General features: G+C 43.2%; 1 long non-coding RNA gene across 1 annotated transcript; it reads left to right on the top strand.

Moving 5' to 3' along the window:
• Positions 1-3143: 3143 nt before the first annotated feature.
• On the top strand, positions 3144-8454 carry LOC146357466 (uncharacterized). The gene is made up of 3 exons (XR_014786712.1): positions 3144-3502; positions 4002-4173; positions 7297-8454. It is a non-coding gene; the product is annotated as an uncharacterized LOC146357466 (long non-coding RNA).
• The last annotated feature ends 11159 nt before the right edge of the window (positions 8455-19613 follow it).

Genomic DNA, 19613 nt, shown 5'->3' with positions numbered 1-19613 from the left:
GATAACTTCTCGTCTGGATTAGTGCAATGCATTATACGTGGGGCTGCCTTTGAAAATGGTCCGGAAACTTCAGCTGGTCCAAAATAGGGCAGCAAGATTGTTCACAGGGACTGGCCAATGAGCTCATATTACACCAGTACTTTTCCAGCTGCACTGGCTGCCAGTCCATTTCCAGGCCCGATTCAAAGTGCTGGTGTTAACATACAAAGCCCTTAACGGCTTGGGGCCAGGTTACCTGAAGGATTGCCTCCTCCCATATGTGCCTGCCTGGACCTTAAGATCATCCTCAGAGGCCCTTCTCCGTGAGCCCCTGCCAAAGGAAGTGAGGCGGGTGGCTACAAGGAGGAGGGTCTTTTCTGCTTTGGCACCCCAGCTGTGGAATGAGCTCCCTAGTGAGGTTTGCCTGGCACCTACATTGTATTCCTTCTAGCGCCAGGTGAAGACCTTTTTATTTTCCCAGACATTTTAGCTTTCTAGACTTCTAGCTTTGCTGTTTTAAATCTGTATTTTAAATCCCTGCATTGCTGCTAGGTTTTATTCTGGTTTTATTCTGGTTGTATTTATTCTGGTTGTATTATACTGTGGTTTTAATGTTTTATAAATTTTATATTGTTTTATTGTGTGCTCTTTGGTTTTAATTTTTGTGAACCGCCCAGAGAGCTTCGGCTATTGGGCAGTATAGAAATGAAATAAATGGCATAAAATAAAAATAAATAAGACTCAGCTGCATAAATACTAAATTCTGAAAAATAATAGTTTTCCCTCTAAAACCTTCAATTAGCTACTTGAATGCAAAAGATGATTATTTCTCTCTCCTGAAACAAGGACAGTAAAACTCTTCTATGCATAATTTTCCTCTCCATGTTTCTACAGAATATGCGCACCACCTGTCTTTAGGGTGGATTGACCATCTCTGATATGTTTCTGTGTTCCACCAGAAAGCAAAGAAAGAGATTCTGCTGAGCGTGCCTATGCAGCCTTTCCAGAACCCTAATGTAAGGGAAGTTCAGAAGCACTACTAGAGCTGATATGAGCAGAACCAGAAGCCTAACTCAGGGGAGGATTCACAAAAACAGATCCTCCTAAAAGTGAAAATAAACCTAGATGGTCAGTGCAGGAACAAAACTACTCTATTTCCACTTAGCACCACTTTAACTCGAAAATGTGCCATGAATTCTGAACATAGAAAGTGTCTGTCACAAGACTTCAGAGATCACATTTATACAAAGAGACCAGATGGAAAAGAGAGGGCAAGTCTCAGGATGTAGGAAAATAATGGGCTACTTTGAAGAATAAAACTTGATTTTCCTACATCCTGAGACTTGTTCTCTCTTTTCCATCAGGTTATTTTGAATGTTCTCCAGTTTTGTCTGACTGCCATTTGTACAAATACTTTTTTGGTGCTTCCAGGCTGGATGGGAGTAACCAGCATTCTGTGATACAGCCCTGCAAAGCTCATAACAGAGCACATTTACCCTTAGACAGCATGCATTTTTCAACGCTGGTGGCTTTGTTGTTTATTTTGTTCGTTTTAATTCATAGAAGTGTTACCATAATTCTCTCCAGTGATCAAAAGCTGAATGTAGGAAGTTGCTGGGGAATTTACTTGCAAGTCAAAGCAACAGCTTGGTATGTATATGTCTGATTCACAAGCAAATACAGATATACATTCTTTCCGTGTTACAGGGTACTTCATTTTTCACTGTAGAAGTCATGAATGAAAGGTATAACACAGGGAGCAGCTCTCACATTTGGGGACTTTTTGGAGATCATGTGGTGGCTTAACTTTGTCTCATACATTTCCCTCAAGGGCTTCTGCTCATGTGCCAGTATTCCCCTGCCATGTTCCTTGCATAATTTCCTGTAATAGATTTGAAAGTTAAGGAGGTGCTGTGGATGGAGAGGAGCTGGAATCAAAGAACAAATCATCCATCTCCTGTGCTTTGCTCTGATACTTGTTTTCCAGTTTATGGATTGGATCCAGATGAAGTTAGTTGAACACGAGTTCAACTAACTTGCGGTACAATCCTATGCAAGTTTAGACAGAAACTAGTCCTACAACTCCCAGCATTCCCCAGCCAGCACTGTAAGCTGGGGAATGCTGGGAGTTGTAGGACTTGTTTCTGTTTAAACATGCATAGGTTTGTGCCTGTAATCTGGATCCAACCCCTATATCTTTAGTTAAAGCTGTTTGCATAATTGTATTTGCCTTTGCGCGCGCGCGCACACACACACACACAAACACCCTCAATAGGAGTTAAACAATCATTTTAAAAAATCTGTTATAAAAGTGTCTGACTCATTCTATGCATATTTACTCCACTGTAAATTCCACCAAGGTCAATGGGATTTACTTCTAAATAAGCATGCATAGAATTGCAGCCTTCAGGCCAAAGTAGATATGCAGAAAATCTGCAGTTACGATCTCTTGTGTGTGTTTAAATAATACATGGGTTGGGGGAATCCAAATTAGATCAGGACTGGGATGCTGCCAGGTAGGAAGTTAACCCTTTTCCATGCCATTTTACTGACTAACATCACTCTTCTCCTTGAAGCTGTATTTTGCCCCTCAGAGGAAAACTGGTATCATAAAGGTATGTGTACATTTCCCCAGAGGGACAAGTAGCAGTGGATGGTGGGGAGGGTTAACCCCTGCAATACTGTCTCTTAATCCAATTTGCACTTCTCTGCACACAGCTGCTTTTAATCTGAATTCACACCTAGTTGTGCCATTCATGGAGGGTGTATGAAAAGCAATGCATCTGTGGATCATCCCCCTTTACTGAAATTAAGGGAAAGCAATTCCAGGAAGGCTCCATCTGTGTATCAGAACTCCCATCTGCCAGGAAGCACCCTATGTTTGACTGCACTCTTTATGCAATGAAAATGATTTGTAAGGACTCAAGACTGTATTGGACTCTGTAGTAGCAGATTTGCAGAGCTTTTCTAGACAAGGCATTTATTGCCTTACTCATGGTTGTTTATGGGTTCTTTAGACAATGACGTGATCCTCTAATTTTGCTTCTGTGTCTAACCAGCACTTTCAGCAAGTTTTGTTTTAGAGCAAAGAAAATGTGGCATTTAATTGTGCAAGAAAGAGTGATTTCCTCGTCTGTATTTGTGCTATTCTGCTATACCACAGTGCCACCTAGAGGTTATGTTGCAGAAAAGCAGGAAAGGAAATGCTCCTTGTGTATTGCTTGGATCCCAATTTTGCAACAAAACCAAAAGTAGATACAGCGATTAACAGCCTTGTGTACAAATGGTCTAAGAGGCAGATCTAACTCAGCCACCTATGAACTACCATTGAGCTTTGGCCAAAGGAGGGATTTCCAGATGAGCAGGCAGATCTGCAAGAAGACTCTTGAATGTCAGTAGACTGGAGCAGGTAAAGAGAAGGGCCTGAGCCTATTTGAGTTTCTGAGCGAGGTTTGCGCTTCGGTTTTGAGCAACACATTTTTGGAGGAGTTGTATCCAATGGATGGAAACACACCCCTTTATGGTAAGATTGCTTTCCACAATATTCTTGACAGGAATGGCTTGTGTATGGTTTATACCGATATTCCTACCTCAAAAAAAGTTTTATTGGTTTTGCATTTTAATATTTACATGGATTTATTTTTGACACTGATTTATATATAATTATTCTTTGTAAGCTGCTTCAAGCATTTTTTTTAAATGGGGTAAAATATTTTAACAACACCACAATATGAAATTAAGGTTGCAGTACTGTTAGGACTCCTGACACACAGCATTGCTGTGAGCATAATTAATTCTCTATATAACATGTCTTTCAGGGTTTGAACTTTTAAGAAATAACTCTGGAGAGCCAGTTTAATTTTTAACAACAACAACAATGAGTTGGGTAGAGGGTTGGAAATCTTTATTAATACTGATATTATTTGTAAAAACACACCGGATGGAATAATACTTTTTATCCAATATGTTCCCTAACTTTCCTCTCCAGTAATCTCATACACATCTCTCTGGTTTTCCTTTAGATAAAGATGAAATGCTTCCTGTTGATCACGTGGAATGTTTCAGTCTATCAACAATCTTATAGATAAGGTGCTCATGCAAAGTATGTCCTATGTCAACATCACAGCCTTCTAGAAGAGGGGTGCTAGAGCTCCCTACCTTATAAGGATCTTTGTACAAATGCATTCAATGGATGTAAGTCTTGGGGCCAAACTAGACATTACATTGGCTCTTTTTAAACTGGGTGGGGGATTTCTGGAAGGGTAATCAGGATTGAAGAAATGGCAGGGAGTAGGAGTGCTTAACCTTTTCCTGTGTGCCATTTCCCTCCTCCAAACTGCCACCCCAACCAGCTCCCTCTGCCATGAAATTCCAAATACATGTTGGCCTGCATTTCAAACTTTTCAGGGAGTGGGAAGGCAGGGGGAAAGCCATCTAGAGAGCAATTCGAAGCTGAGAAATAGCCAGATGAAGCCACCTCAATAGCATTTTAGAGGTGGGAAATGTTATGCGCTCCCTCCCCTCTGCCACTTCTCTAATCCTGATCACCCTTCCTAAAATAGCTTTGTAAAAAGGTTTGTTAGAGTAACGAGACTCACATCTGCATGCAACGTCTAGTTACACTCTTGGAGACAGTCTCATGGAAAGATTTTTGTGTGGTGGGTAGTTTATCCATTCTTGGATTGCTAATGCTTGGATTGAAACTGGTTATCTAATTCTTGGATATGAGAAGCAACCAAGTCAAGGCTCCTGACCATCACATGCAATACCAAAGCACACCACACAGAAGCCCCCCCCCCTTTTTTTATTGTAATAGCTCTACAGTTCCTATTGCACAACAAGTACTACTATGGTGGTACAATGGAGGTGAATTCTTCCTGGGGCCTGATTATTTAAGATAATAATACTTTCTCCCATTGGAATTACCACGTAGATTAATTAGCTAATCAAGTTCAAGATCTATTATTATTATTATTATTATTAACATTTCTTGGCCACCTTTCAGGGCAGAAGCCCTCCCAAGGTGGCTTACAGCAATAAAATACATAAAAACAGTTGAAATATTAAAAGTGATAAAACATAAAAACAATAAAAACAAAAATAAAAGCCAACAATAAAACCAGCAAGAATGATAACAGCAGTATCAGCAACAACAGCAGTCATATCAAGAGAAGGCCACAGTAAAGTATTATGTTTTCAAGGCCTTCTTAAAAGCCTGCAATGATGGGGCATGGTGGACCTCCGATGGCAGCTTATTCCAAAGGAGTGGAGCCACTGCAGAGAAGGCCCTCTCACGTGGGATCACCCACCTGGCTGCTCTCATAGGTGGGCAAATGAGAAGGGCCTCTCTTTCTGATCTTAAAGCGCAGGCAGGCTGATATAGGTAAAGGTGGTCCTTCAAGTAACTTCGTCCCAAACTATTTAAGGCTTTAAAGGTCAAAACCAGCACTATGAATTGTGCTTGGAAACACACCAGTAACCAGTGCAGCTGGCACAGTATAGGCATTATGCAATCGAATCGCCTTGCTCCCACCACTACTTGGGTGGCCATATTCTGCATGAGCTGGAGTTTCTGAACCGTCTTCAAAGGCATCCCCACATATAGCACATTACAATAGTCCAGCCTGGATGTCACCAGTGCATGGATAATTGAGGCAAGGTCTGTCCTCTCCAGATAGGGCCACAGTTGGCATACCAGCCTAAGCTGGTAAAAAGCACTCCTGGACACCACAGCCACCTGGGCTTCCCCAGTTAGCTCAGAGTCCAGGGGGACTCTCAGGTTGTGCACTTGGTCTTTTAGGGGGAGTACAACCCCCTCTAAGACCAGTTGTAAACCTCCATCCGACATAGTTGTTTTCCCAACCCACAGTACCGCCATCTTGTCTGGATTCAGTTTCGGCTTATTCACCCTCATCCATCCCAAAATACCCTCCAGACACTGGTTCAAGAGTTCCACAGCCTCCCTGGGATGTGCAGATGGAAACAAGAGGCAGAGCTGAATATCATCTGCATTGTTGTTGTTGTTGTTGTTGTTCAGTTGTTCAGTCGTGTCCAACTCTTTGTGACCCCATGGACCATAGCACGCCAGGCCTTCCTGTCCTGTGCTCTCTCCCGGAGCGTGCTCAAGTTCATATTCATTGCATTGGTGATGCTATCTAGCCATCTCATCCTCTGCCGTCCCCTTCTCCTTTTGCCTTCAGTCTTTCCCAGCATCAGGGTCTTTTCCAGGGAGTTTTCTCTTCGCATTAGGTGGCCAAAATATTGGAGCTTCAGCTTCAGTATCTGTCCTTCCAATGAGCACTCAGGGTTGATTTCCTTTAGGATGGACTGATTTGACCTCCTTGCAGTCCAGGGGACTCGTAAGAGTCTTCTCCAGCACCACAGTTCGAAAGCATCAGTTCTTCGGTGCTCAGCCTTCCTTATAGTCCAGCTCTCACAGCCATACATTACTACTGGGAAAACCATAGCTTTGATTAGATGGACCTTTGTCGGCAAGGTGATGTCTCTGCTTCTTACTATGCTGTCTAGGTTTGCCACAGCTTTCCTCCCAAGGAGCAAGCGTCTTTTAATTTCATGGCTACAGTCACCGTCTGCGGTGATCTTGGAGTCCAAGAAAGTAAAATCTGTCACTGCTTCCATTTCTTCCCCTTCTATATGCCAGGGAGTGATGGGGCCAGATGCCATGATCTTCGATTTTTTAATGTTGAGTTTCAAACCAGCTTTTGCACTCTCCTCTTTCACCCTCAACAAGAGGCTCTTTAGATCCTCTTCACTTTCTGCCATTAGGGTGGTATCATCTGCTTATCGGAGGTTGTTGATAATTCTCCCAGCAATCTTAATTCCGACCTCTGATTCATCCAACCCGGCATTTCTCATGATGTACTCTGCATATAAGTTAAATATGCTTATGATGACATTTCAGCCCAAACCTCCTAATGACTTCCCCCAGCAGTTTCATGTAGATGTTAAAAAGCATGGGGGACAAGATAGAGCCTTGCAGCACCCCACAGGCTAACAGCCATGGGGTGGAACAGAAGTCCCCCAGCACTACTTTCTGAGACTGTTCCTCCAGAAAGGACCAGAACCACTTTAAAACTGTGACTCCCAAGCCCAATCCAGACAAACAATCCAGAAGGATACCATGGTTGAAGGTATCAAAAGCTGCTGAGAGGTCCAGAAGAACCAACAGAGTTGCACTCCCCCCATCCATTCCTGGGCATAAGTCATCAATCAGGGTGACCAAGGCTGTTTCTCTCCCATAACCAGGCTTGAAACCTGATTGCAATGAATCTAACTAATCAGTTTCATCCAAAACAGGTTGGAGTTGTGAGGCCACTACATGTTCCAGCACCTTGCCCAAGACTGGCAAATTTGACACAGGCCAATAATGATCCTTGATCTTGATCTTCTAGCAAGGCCCTGCTCTGTGTTCCTTCTCTGGCAAATGTCAGCTGGGTGATGGCTAGGAGCACACCCTTTCTGGTCATGGTTCCCTCCATTTGGAACCATGTCTTCCTCGAGATATCCATGAGGCTCCTTCCTTGTGGGTTTTTAGGAAGTGTTAACTTTTTTATTATTCCACTGGATTTATGATGGAAGATAGAAGGGATTTCCTGCTCTGTTTGGTGACTTTTAACATCATGTGTGTGTGTGTTTTAATGCTTTAACAACTAATTTCTGCTATACTAGATAGAACCCTTTAGCACTACTGAGGCCTTACTCCTCTGAAATTAGCTGGAATTGGAATTAAAACAGAGGTTTCAGGCAGCACTAAATATAGTGCTATATTCTCCAGCAATGCATCTCACCATGGCCAAGATCCTTCTATGATGTTTACTCTGAAGTCCTACTCAACAAAGGTACTTTCCAGTTATGGGTTTGTTTTTGGCAGTTGGTTAAATTGCTTGGTTGTTAAATTGTTTATTAAAACATTGTTTTATTGATTGTGGTTTATATTAATTGTGTATTTTTATTGTAAGCTTCCCTGACGGCCTGTTGGCCAAAAATCAGAAAAGAAATTTAAGGAGTAAAAGACAATTCTGATATACATCTGAAATTACCATTGTGATAATCTTTGGCTGTTCAGAGGAAATTTGGTGTACTATTTTGGCCAGTAGGATTCTGAGAAATGGAGCACAAGCATGAACACAGGATGAAGCAAATGTCCTGAAGGAACGATAGCGGACCACCCTAAAGATGAAGAAAGTGAGGATGTCACATTCCCTCCCCAAATAATGCTGTAATTGTTTTCACAATACAAAGTTGGCTTGTAAAATGTATCCTTTGGGACCAGTTTGCCTGATCTAGAGAAGGTAAGCTGTCATTCAAGTTTTAGTCTGGGATTGTTGCCATATATAGGTAGAGGCTGTGCTGTGCTGTGGTCTCTGTCTTGAAGGAAAAGCAGCAATGCCTGCAAAGATGCGTACTTTTTTCATCTTGTTTACCTATTTGCTAAAATAAAATGTGAATCTCAGTACTAAATTGGGTTTAATTAAGTGCTGATACACTACTCTACATGAATTAAGGCTAAGGATTAGGGTTAAGGCATCAATAATTTCTCTCCCTCTCTTCTCATCCACCCCCTGTCTCTGATTCTACTCAGTAATTTAAGCAATTTAAAGCGCAATCCTATGCATCTTTAGACAGAAAAAAGTCTTAAAAGTCCCAGTATGCCCCAGTCAGCCATATTCATAGGATTGCAAACTTAAAGTCATTCCACTAACTTACTTTGTAATTTCTCTCACTCACTCTCTCTCCATCCTAGGTCAACTAACTTCCTCTGATCTCTCACTAACGGTCTGATTTTCTCCAACTGACACTAACCCAATCCATCACTGTGTTCTAGCCCCTACTGCCAGTGCCACACATTCCTCCATTTACTCTTTGGTTGCAAATGTTTACTCAGAAGTCAGTTCCATTCAGCAAAGCTACCTTCCAATGTTAACTTTAAATTTTCCTGCTTGCAGATGCTGTCCATTTTATTGCTTCCTGTGGATTGCAGCTGGGGAATTTGTGGCAATTAAGAAGGGTTTCACCATTAATCCCACAGTTGTGCTAAACCATACCCCTGAATTTGGTGGATGTGTAAAAAAATAACAACAATAAACTTTTGGCGGGAGGAGTGATTTTAGCACTATGGACCGCTAAAAAGGTCCAAGCTAAATTTAACCATTTATTCCTACAAACCAGTTAGCTGCCAAATTTCAGTGGGAAACTGCCAATCTTTTAACTTTATTTTTGGAATGACCCATGGACTACATGACCCTCCACAGGGCGTGGCTTGCAGAGGGGTGGTCCAGAGGCAAAACTGGCCCCTGGACCTCCCACACTTGCCCATCCCTGTGCTAAACAGTAAACTGGGCAGCATCTGGAAGCAGGAAATGTTAAGGAAAGTCACAGACACTATGAAAAACCTCAGTAGTGCATTGCATGCCTAAAGTGGAAAAAGCACTGTTGCAATTGCATTTTATTGATTTTTGTTGTTGCCACAAATCAAGTAGGAAAGAATAGAAAACAGTGGAGACTTCAGCCACAATTTGAAAAAATAATCAGCTGAATTCTCAGTTAAAAAGTGAGTGAACAAAGAATGGCAATATTTGAGAAAGGGCTAGACTGGAACAGAAGTGTTCTCCTCTGGTACAACCACAGTCTAAAAGTGCTCATCAAGCTATCCAAAAAGAAAGAAAGAAGCAGCAAATACCAACCAGGCTACCATTTCCTCCCACAGCAATGTGCCATCCTTCTATAGACCTTTTCTGCTTAAATTTTAATTATATTTAGTTCTTTGATAGCAGGGTGCTCGCTCGCTTTTTTACTGAAGGTAAAGAGATACCTCAGTTTTTTTTAAGGGCTCCTTCACACAGGGCTTTTATCCTGTGATTGAGATTGCTCCTTCACAGAAGTTTGCAGGCTCTTTACCTGACGTAGTGACTCTGCCGTGACCCTCCTGCACTAAATGCCCTTTGTTCCGTTTTTAAATAGATCACAGATAATGAGCTATCAAATTACCCCGTTGTGTTCCACTTGAGTTTCCCCGTGAAAAGAGTTAAAGTGGCAAGAAGAGGAGCGAGATCAATGAAAGATCATGGAAGACTCAGATACGGGGAGAAGGGGCGGGAGGAGGCGCATGTAAAGGGAGTCAGTTGTGATCCTGCATTTAAAACAGAAGCCGAAAGCCCCATCTTAAATGCAAGATTTTAGGCTGGTGTAGAAATGCCCTAAGGGTCAAACAGAAATGCAGCCATGCACCTTCAGCAGGTTTACCTCCTCAGCGCGCACATGCACACACACACACACACACACACACACACCCTGCCAAATAATTCAAAGGCAACGTGGCAGGATATCCTTCTATTGCTTTTGAATTGGGACTTTGAGACTCTTGTGCAGAGGCTGAATTCACTGATCTAATGAGACCTTAGAAACAAGGGTCTTTTTGTTTGGCTTTTCTTTCTGTGCTTTCTCCTCATTGCTCTTGTTTCATAAGGGTACTTTCAGATTTGATACATCATATCTTATATTTTGGCTGCTCAGCTAGCTATTTATTGTCCATGTAACTGCTATAGGCTGTCACTTCTTGAAAAGCAGGAAAGCACATTCCTCGCAGGGCTGCAAGCAGGGGACTAAGCCATCCTATACTCCTCCATCTCCAACTCCAGGAGGCCCTTCCTTCCCTTATATGGTCAGCTCCATGAATTCAGAGTCCTTCTCTTGCTTGTTGCCAGCAAACTCTGGTTGTTGGGTAACCCTAGCATTTGATATGGGGAATGTTCTGAGCATCTTCTATAGTGGTGACTTCAATTTACAGCAGTGTGCTGTTGCAAAGACTTGGAATGAGATCAGATGAGAGCATTCATTAAGCTACAAGGAGATAAACTACAAATGGGGAGGGACAGAGAAATTACAGGAATAGGATGCAAAGAGTTTTGAGGTACCTTAAAGAAGAACAAATTTATTCTGGCATAAGCTTTCATGGACAATAGCCCACTTCATCAGATACATCTATATGTGCTCTATAGTCCATGAAAGCTTATGCCAGAATACATGTGTTAGTCTTTAAGGTGCTACAAGACTCTTTGTTGTGTTTGCTGCAGTAGACTAACATGGCTGCCCTCTGGAAAAGAAATTACGGAGTAAAAGATATCCCCAGAAATTGAAGGAGTTTGGTTGGTTGGACTGGGAGCAGTGCTGCCAGTACAGAGGGTTATCCTATTCCTAAAAGGGACAGGACTTCTGTCCTTAGAGGTCTGAAATAAAGTAAGTGTAGTTTTTGTCTATTTCTGCAACAGTGGGAGAAGTTGTATCCAAGGACCATCTGACTTCCTCTGAGCCTGTTAAAAGACCAAAGATCTGGCCCTGCTAGATCAGGGTTAACCCTATCAAAGTACTGTCTGTAACAGCAAGAAAACAGCTAATGGTAATACATTATTCATCTTTGGTCAGCAGAGCTGTGTGTGAGCTAACTGAGCTAGCTCCTGATGTCTGATGGCTCCCTTTTGAGACCAATGAACTGTAAAAATTGTACAACAGATTCTTGAAGTCATAATAGGCTGCTTTTGACTGCAGACAGAGAAGAAGGGAGGGAGCCCTCACCCGTGACTCTGTTCATTGCAGCCACCCAGATTGCCCTCTCATAATACACACAGCAGGCATAGAGCCGATCACTGGGTCTGGAGAGATGGGGAGACATGGGCCACTGTTTACTGCCAATTCCTCTTCTGTGCTTACGTGCAGGATGAGAAGGAGGCAGAGGTATGGTTTGGAAAGCCAACAGCAAGGCTTGCAGGACATCTCCAAGGCCCAAGCATGGAGATGTCCCTTAATTATGTATGTATGTATGTATTTATTTAAAACATTTATATCCCACCCTATATCATTAAGATCTCAGGGCAGCATACAGATAAAATCAATGTAAACAGTATAAAACAATAAATAATTTAAACACCTAAAAACATATTAAACTATTAAACAAGCTAAAACCAGTTAAAATCTAAAACAGTTAAAACAATGTGCTAGGGAATGCATTTAGCCCTCAAAGGCTTTGGTAAAAAGCCACATTTTTACTTGGTGTCGAAACGAGACCAATGCCTGCACCAATCGGGCCTCTGAGGGGAGGGCATTCCACAACTAGGGTGCCACAGCAGAGAAGGCCCTCCCCCACATCCCACCATAGTGTATGTCTCATACTGGTGGGATGCAGAGGAGGGTCCCTCCAACAGATCTCAGTTCTCGGGCAGGCATATATATAGAGAGGCGCTCCCTCAAACATCAAGGCCTCAAGCAGCTTAGGGCTTTAAATGTCATCACCAAAACCTTGAATTCCGACTGGAAGCGTATTGGCAGCCAGTGCAATTCCTTTAAAACTGGTGTTATATGGTTTTTATGAGGTGTTCCGGTCTAGCTGCTGCATTTTGCACTAGCTGCAACTTCCGAGTCATCTTTTAAGGGCAGCCCCACGTAAAGTGCATTGCAATAGTCTAATCTGGAAGTTACCAGGGCATGTACAACTGTGGCTAGGTTATCCCTGTCCAGGAAAGGCCGTAGCTGGTGGATCAGCCGAAGCTGGCCCCAAGTACTCCGGGCCATAGAGTCCACCTGGGGCTCCAGTGACAGGGATGGATCTAGGAGTACTCCCAAACTCCCAAGCACCTGCTCCTCCAGGGGGAGTGCAACCCCGTCCAGGACAGGTCGCTTACCCAATTCCCGGACTCGGGAACCACCAGTCCACAGAGCTTCTGTCTTGTCAGGATTTAGCTTCAGTTTATTGGCCCTCATCCAGCCCATTATAGCCTCCAGGCACTGGTCCAGCACCTTCACCGCCTCAGCCGACTCCGATGACAAGAAGAACTAGAGCTGAGTATCATCAGCGTACTGGTGACACCCCACCCCAAAACTCCTAATGACCTCTCCCAACGGCTTCATATAGATGTTGAACAGCATGGGGGATAGAACAGAACCCTGTGGCACCCCACAGCTTAAAAGCCATGGGGTAGAACAGGAATCCCCCAATACCACTGTCTGGAATCGGCCCTGCAGGTAGGAGCAGAACCACTGTAGCACAGTACCCCCAACTCCCATCCCGCAGATATTTGACCCCCCTGGGAGGGGACAGCTGCCTGAAGTAGAGACAAGGCCTATGACAGGCAAGGCAAGCATAAGGAACCAGTGAGGAAACTGGCACCTCCCATCTTCCTTTCTGTCAGCCCAACATTACTATCTACTGTTTGCCAGACTGTATTTGTTATCCTCTTTTCTCCCATTAAACATAGCAGCTTTATCCTGCATCACAGAAAAGGCAAAGGTTCACACCTGCTTTCCCCAACTGGGCACCTCCCAGATGTGCCAGACTACAAACCCCATCATTCCCAGCCAGCACAGTCAATGGCTATGCTGGCTGGGAATGATGGGAGTTGTGCACCATCACATCTGGAAAGCACCAGGTTGGGGAAGGCAGGTTCCCACTCTCTGCCAGAAGAGCAAGCGGTTTCCCAGGGTGCCTTCTCTGCCTACCCCGTTGGGCCTTGTGGTGCCCCTTTGGTTCTCTCCCCCACTTGAGATAAGCATCTGGCCACATAAGTCCTATAAGAAGTAACACACTTAACTCTGTGTTGGGCTGTGGTCAGTGTGTGCAGCTACTGGTCTGTTGCCATAAGGGCAGAGAATCACAGGAAAGGGCATGACCTCACCATCCCCAAGCTGCCTATCTTTGAGTTATGAGCCTCTTCATGTGAGGGATAGAAAGGGGGGAGTTCCCCTCACATTTCAGACTAAAGTGCTTTTTTATTTAACTTGTTGAGACTAAGAGAGAGAAAACTTGGCACAACCGTAGCAGAAATGCAAGGCAAGCAGCTGAAATGTTAAAATGTGTTTTCACTCATTAAAAATTACAAATGTTGAAACTTGTAATTTGGTAGCATCCTGGCAAAATCACCTTCTGTGAACTCTTTTTTATATATACACTATTGCCTGACAGGAGAGCCAGCAAGCACACTGCTTAGTTATGCAAAATGGTTCCCTTTCCCTATATTTTTTTTGCATGGCCTGGCATTAGATAGTGAGGTAACTATTCTGAGACACTGAAATGTGTATGTCACTTGCTCTGGTAGGGCCTGAAAGGAATGATATTGTATGCAGTCTTGAATTTGAGACTGGAGCTGGCAAGATAAAGTTGCTATGAGGTTTCTAGCTGGTAGAAGCAACATGTAGGATAACTGGGCAAGTATTGCTTTGGGTCTAGTCTGGTCTGCAGTCTTGCCCACATGCTTCCACCTCTTATACCTGCATATTTGTAGATGAGCCACACTACTACAAGAACAGGCCCTAGTATCCTCTCCTTCTCCTCACAAGGAAACTGACCCCATAAAGGCATCCTGGAACTTTCAGTGGCTCAGGTAAGTGGGGAGCAGAAAACTATATGTAACACCTCCTAACCTGTCTTGTGGCAAGAGTAGCATATGACAGCAACTCTCTGAGGAACTCTGGGAATGGCAGTATGTGACAATACTGAGATGTGTGTGACAAAGATGCTCACTGTCTTTGAGAGATATAATTCCACCCCTTGGGGGAAGCCATGACAAATTAGCTAGTTTGCATGACAAATATATGTCACATGAGAGAGTTTATTTTTCTATGTATTTTAAATCCTGACAACATTGCCCAGTGTTGTTTTATGTTTTGCTTGTTGGGACTAATTGCTATCAAGCTGTTCAGCAATTTGTAACCTGAACTGCTCAAACATAGCTGAAAACTGAGAAGAAAATTATATTAGCATGACCAAAGTTCTCCAAATTATCTCTAGATCTCAAGCCAAAATTTAACTGACACATCTTTATGTGGCCATACCAAGAAAGCTGAGTAGTTTGATATTGATTAATGAGTGCATAAACAAATTATGGGTAAGAAAATAGATGGGTTACAAGTTTCTGCTGGGCCCTCTCAATTTCTAGTTTGATTTTCCAGGCCAGCCTGGGAACAGATCCTGTCATATCTGAACAGGCAACTCACAGGGAGAAGGGGCAACTAAAGAAGGGGTGGAACAGCACGAGAGACCGTTTTTCCTTTGATCCTCACGGTGCTTTTTAGCAAAGGGGCTTTGTTTGTAGATCCTACTCACATCTATCTTCAAAAGGGTGATAAAGAATTTGACATTACCTACAAACAGAAGCCTGTTATGTGAACACGGAAGAATCTTCACTATTACATTCCTCCTTTATGTATGCTTGCTATAGATTGGCAGAACCCACATACCATCTGCTTAACTATAGTAGAGAACCTCTGATCTTCTATTCCAATAAAAAGGGAGGCAATAAAGCTTCAGCTGAAGTCATTACAAGTGGAACAAAACTTTGTGGAGAGCTTGGTCAGTGTTCCAGGTAGCCTTAGGCTCTCTTCACACCTGTGGTTTTTAGCAGGATCATTCTACTTTAATCACTGGTTTTCGTGGCAGCTTTAGATGCTGCTGCTGCTGCTCTCCTGCTGCTATGTCACAACTTTCCTTCCCTCTTCCCGTGTTATCTGAGACTGGGGAAAACCCAGCATTTTCTGTGCTTGCGATTGAAATCGTTATTCCCTCCGCCCCGAGTATTTCCCCTTTAGCGCTTTGTCCTGCTTTGTGTGGGCATGTGCTAGGGGATGTTGCTGGGTGGTGTTGAATATCATTGTCATGACAACAAATTGGTGGGACGGGGGGACAGGCCACTGACTGGGCTTCCAGTGACCATTTCTGCGTGTCTCTCATTCCACTATGGGCTCCAAGATCCCCTTGAACACAGCAATGCTTACTTCTGAGTAAACTCATTTCCATTCCTGGAAGTAAGTGCCATTGAAATCTGTGTGGCTTGCTTCTGAGTAGGCATGCATAGGAGTGCATTGTAAGTCTACTTAGAGTAGTCTTAAGGTCTCCCATCCCCTTCAGTGCATGTACTTGGAATCTCCCCCACCCATTGACTTCACTGATTGCTTCTTCTCCCTTTTGCTCACCAGATTGATGGGCTTTTTTCTTCCCAGGGAGGATGGGAGAGTCTCCCTTCTCAGCCACACAGGAGAAAGGCTTGACAGTTAGGATTTCAGTGGGGATTAAAAGTGCCTTTTCTCCTCCCCTGAATAAATTCATAATTCAGAGCTTGGAATTGTCATTTTTAATAGTTTCCTTTTTGGGTGTGGAGTTGTTTCAGATAAGGCAGTAATGCTGAGGTGGTTTTCCATAGTACTCCCTCCCACCTAGCCAGCCACTATCTCATCTCCTAGCCCACGTTGCAGGGTCATTGGGGACCCAGAATAAGGTGGAAGAACAACAACAGCGTGCAGAGAAGGGGGGAATCCAGGTCTAATGAAGAAGGTGTCCCCCGTGAAGTGGTCACCTGGGGGGGGGGGCTGCTAGGGATGGCTTGGTGCATTATACAAGTCCGTTTGTGGATTTCTTACTTCTGTAGTTGGGAACACGGAAATCAGTATACCCTTCAAACTCAGTGGTGCAAGCAATATACTGCATTTAATTCCATCACACACTGACATATTTAGCAGAGAAGGACTAGCAGCACCAGCAGCCTTCGGGTAAGCCACCGAGAAGACTCTCTCCCTCGGAGGAAGAAGGGGACCAGCTCCTATAACCCCCTATCCAGGCCACTAGAACTGCTTCCGACTTCCCTCCTGCTGTGGAGGAATGGCAGGATGGGGCAGAGCCATCAATCATGTTACAGGAACCAATGATCAGGGGAGAGGAGGGGGCATGAGGGCAGCAGCCCCCTTTTGTCCTGATTGTTCCATGCAGCTCTGCCCAGCCATGAAAAGATATAATGCAGAGGGACACACTATGAGAGATGCCTGTATACAGGGCCAGTGTAAATCCCAGAAAAGATCTGGAATCAAAAGGACCAGTTTGTAGTGGGATAAAAAGCCAGATGTGAAGAGAGCCATACTGTCTTTCAGGACTTCATTCCCACCACCCCACCTCCACCCCAGATACTCAGTATTCTGTGTCCACTGAACATGCACAGTCCTCATTGGGCTGATTAGGATTTTTAAAGAACTTGTTTTTATTCCTTGGGGTTTTTTCCCCCTAAATATTTTGCCCTACTTCTGCAAACTTTGTGGTTCCCCCAAGCATGCTGATACCTCCATCTTGTTTCTCAGTAGCCCCATTTTGGCTGCATAGCCATCATAACTCAGCATCTGAGTTTACATATTGTATATACAAATTGCACCTTGCAACAAAACCTTGCAGTGTGGAGTGCTTCTGTTTAGGGTTCCAGCCAGCCATGCCCTTTTCCAAAATACTCCATTCCATCCAGTCAGAGCTTTTCTACATGAGGCATTTATCTTTTTTTTTATTATTTCTTTCATTTCTATACCGCCCAATAGCCAAAGCTCTCTGGGCGGTTCACAAAAATTAAAACCAAACGGCACACAATAAAACAATTTAAAATACATAGAACATTAAAACCACAGTATAACAATATAACCACAATAAAACCTAGCAGCAGTGTAGGAATTTAAAATACAGATTTAAAACAGCAAAGCTAAAAGTCTGGAAAGCTAAAATGCCTGGGAAAATAAAAAGGTCTTCACCTGGCGCCGAAAGGAATACAATGTAGGAATACAATTTAGCATGCACTCGTGATTCCCTACTCATAGTCATAAGGGGTTCTTTATACAATGTCATGATCAGTTTTGCTTTGTTTTTTTTCAGAGCAATTTCCCTGGGATTTTTTAGAACAGGGAAAATGGGGTATTATTTCTGAAAGTGCTGTTTCTACTTGCACATTTGAATAACATTTGTGTTATTCTGCTATAGCACAGCCCCACCTAGAGGTTTTATAGTGGAACAGCAGGAAAGGAAAAGCTCTTCATGTAGAACTTGGATCTCAGTACTGTGACACACATAACTGATTAACAGCCTTGTATAGAAAAACTCTCAGTCATATTCTGTGGCCGCTGAGCATGCTCAGGCCTCACTGGTCTGTTTTTAGGATTCCGCCCCCCCCCCCCCGAGGATTTTTTTATAAAGGGGGGGGTGGTACTCCTGCAAACCTTGCAGTTTCCCCAAACCTGCTACTACCTCCCTGTTATGCGTAGATGGTGCTGCTTTGGCTATATAAGGATCTGCACTCGAAGAATTGAGTTCACTATTAGTATATATGATATGATATACATTCTAGATTTTCTCTAGCAGTTTGGAAATACTTGGCTGACTTTGACACTCATTGCAATAAATCAGATCACACCTATGCTGCTTTCAGCTCAAAACAATGTGCAATGTGATGGTGCACATATGGTGTGCGTATGTATGTGCATCAAACTGTAAGGCCCATCAATGGCTGAAGCAAAAGGAAGGCAAAAATGCTCCCAACATGTTGCCACCTCCTTAAAATATAAGATATTTTTATTTCTGATTCCACATTTTCCTGTTGCAAACACTGAAGCAGCAAGCATGATACGGCATATTCAAACCACTGTCTTGCTGCGCGGCTCATGAACAATACCAGCATTCACTGAAATTTCAGGCAGTGGGAAAAAATCATTTCATCTCTTCTTGTTGAGGCTCTAAAATGTGTTCTAATCATGATGGTCCAGGTTCAAATCTGAGCTGCAACCATTTATGAAGCAGCATAGTAAGCCTAGTCTTTGGACAGAGGAATCTGCTAATTAGGAAGGTCATCTCCACCATCTCAGGCAGCAGACATAACAAAGACTGATGCCAGGGGGTTTCAGGAAGGAAAGGTTATTTTTAATTAAACCACAACAGAGTAGGGATCAAAATATTGTTTTGGAATGAGGACCTATTTAAAGTAATGCACATTGCTATGGAAACAGTGAACTGTGCTAGAGAGACAGAAAGTTAGGTTGGCTAGGAGGATTTGAGGAATCCTCAGTTTGATGATGATCTGAACATCTAACATTCCTGCACCTTTCACATCGAGGGTCAACAAGCTACTTTAAAAGTCCTATGGGACCATTTGGCCAACCCTTAAGAGGGCATGGAAATGTGTTGCAATTTTGGGAAAGAAAAGGAGAAATATGTATCTGTTTCCAAGCTCCATCTACAGGCTATGATAGAAGAAAATGGGGTAGGGGGGAAATGGGACACCTTCTGAGGGGTCAGAATTTTACCCCCTTGCTTTCCCCTCCACACCAAGTGTGTTGTGTGTATGGACTTTTCTCTTGTTGCTGGGGAGGGCAACATACTGTACTTGCCATTGGCCAGTAGGATAGGGAAGTTATCATTTATTTCTTTATTAACGGATTTCTAAACTGCCTTTCAGGACTTAAAACCTTCACAAGGCAGTGCACAAACAATAAATGCAACATCATAATAGAAAAATACAAATATAAAATCACCATTCTTAAAATATATCGACAAACATCTAAAATGAACAATACTAAGGATCTTCAGGACACCAATTAATAAAATACAGATTGAATTTTTAAAAATTCTGTAAAGTGTTGTTTTTAACTAAGAATGATAGAGCTGCATGAATCTCAGAGGGTGGGGTGTGTGTGCACAATTGCACAATTCCAGGGCCACCACTGAGAATGCCCCGCTCCTGGTACCCACCAATCTAACATCTGACAGATAGACCTATGAGCAGGACCCCCAACACTGATCTCAATGCACAGGCAGGCTCATAAGGGTGCAG

This window comes from Heloderma suspectum, chromosome 1 (assembly GCF_057233095.1).
Source record: "Heloderma suspectum isolate Gila_16-S chromosome 1, 16-S_ref, whole genome shotgun sequence".
NCBI classification, from domain to species: Eukaryota; Metazoa; Chordata; class Lepidosauria; order Squamata; family Helodermatidae; genus Heloderma; species Heloderma suspectum.
Note: the sequence above shows the minus strand (reverse complement) of the source record. Positions and strands in the feature narration are given on the sequence as shown.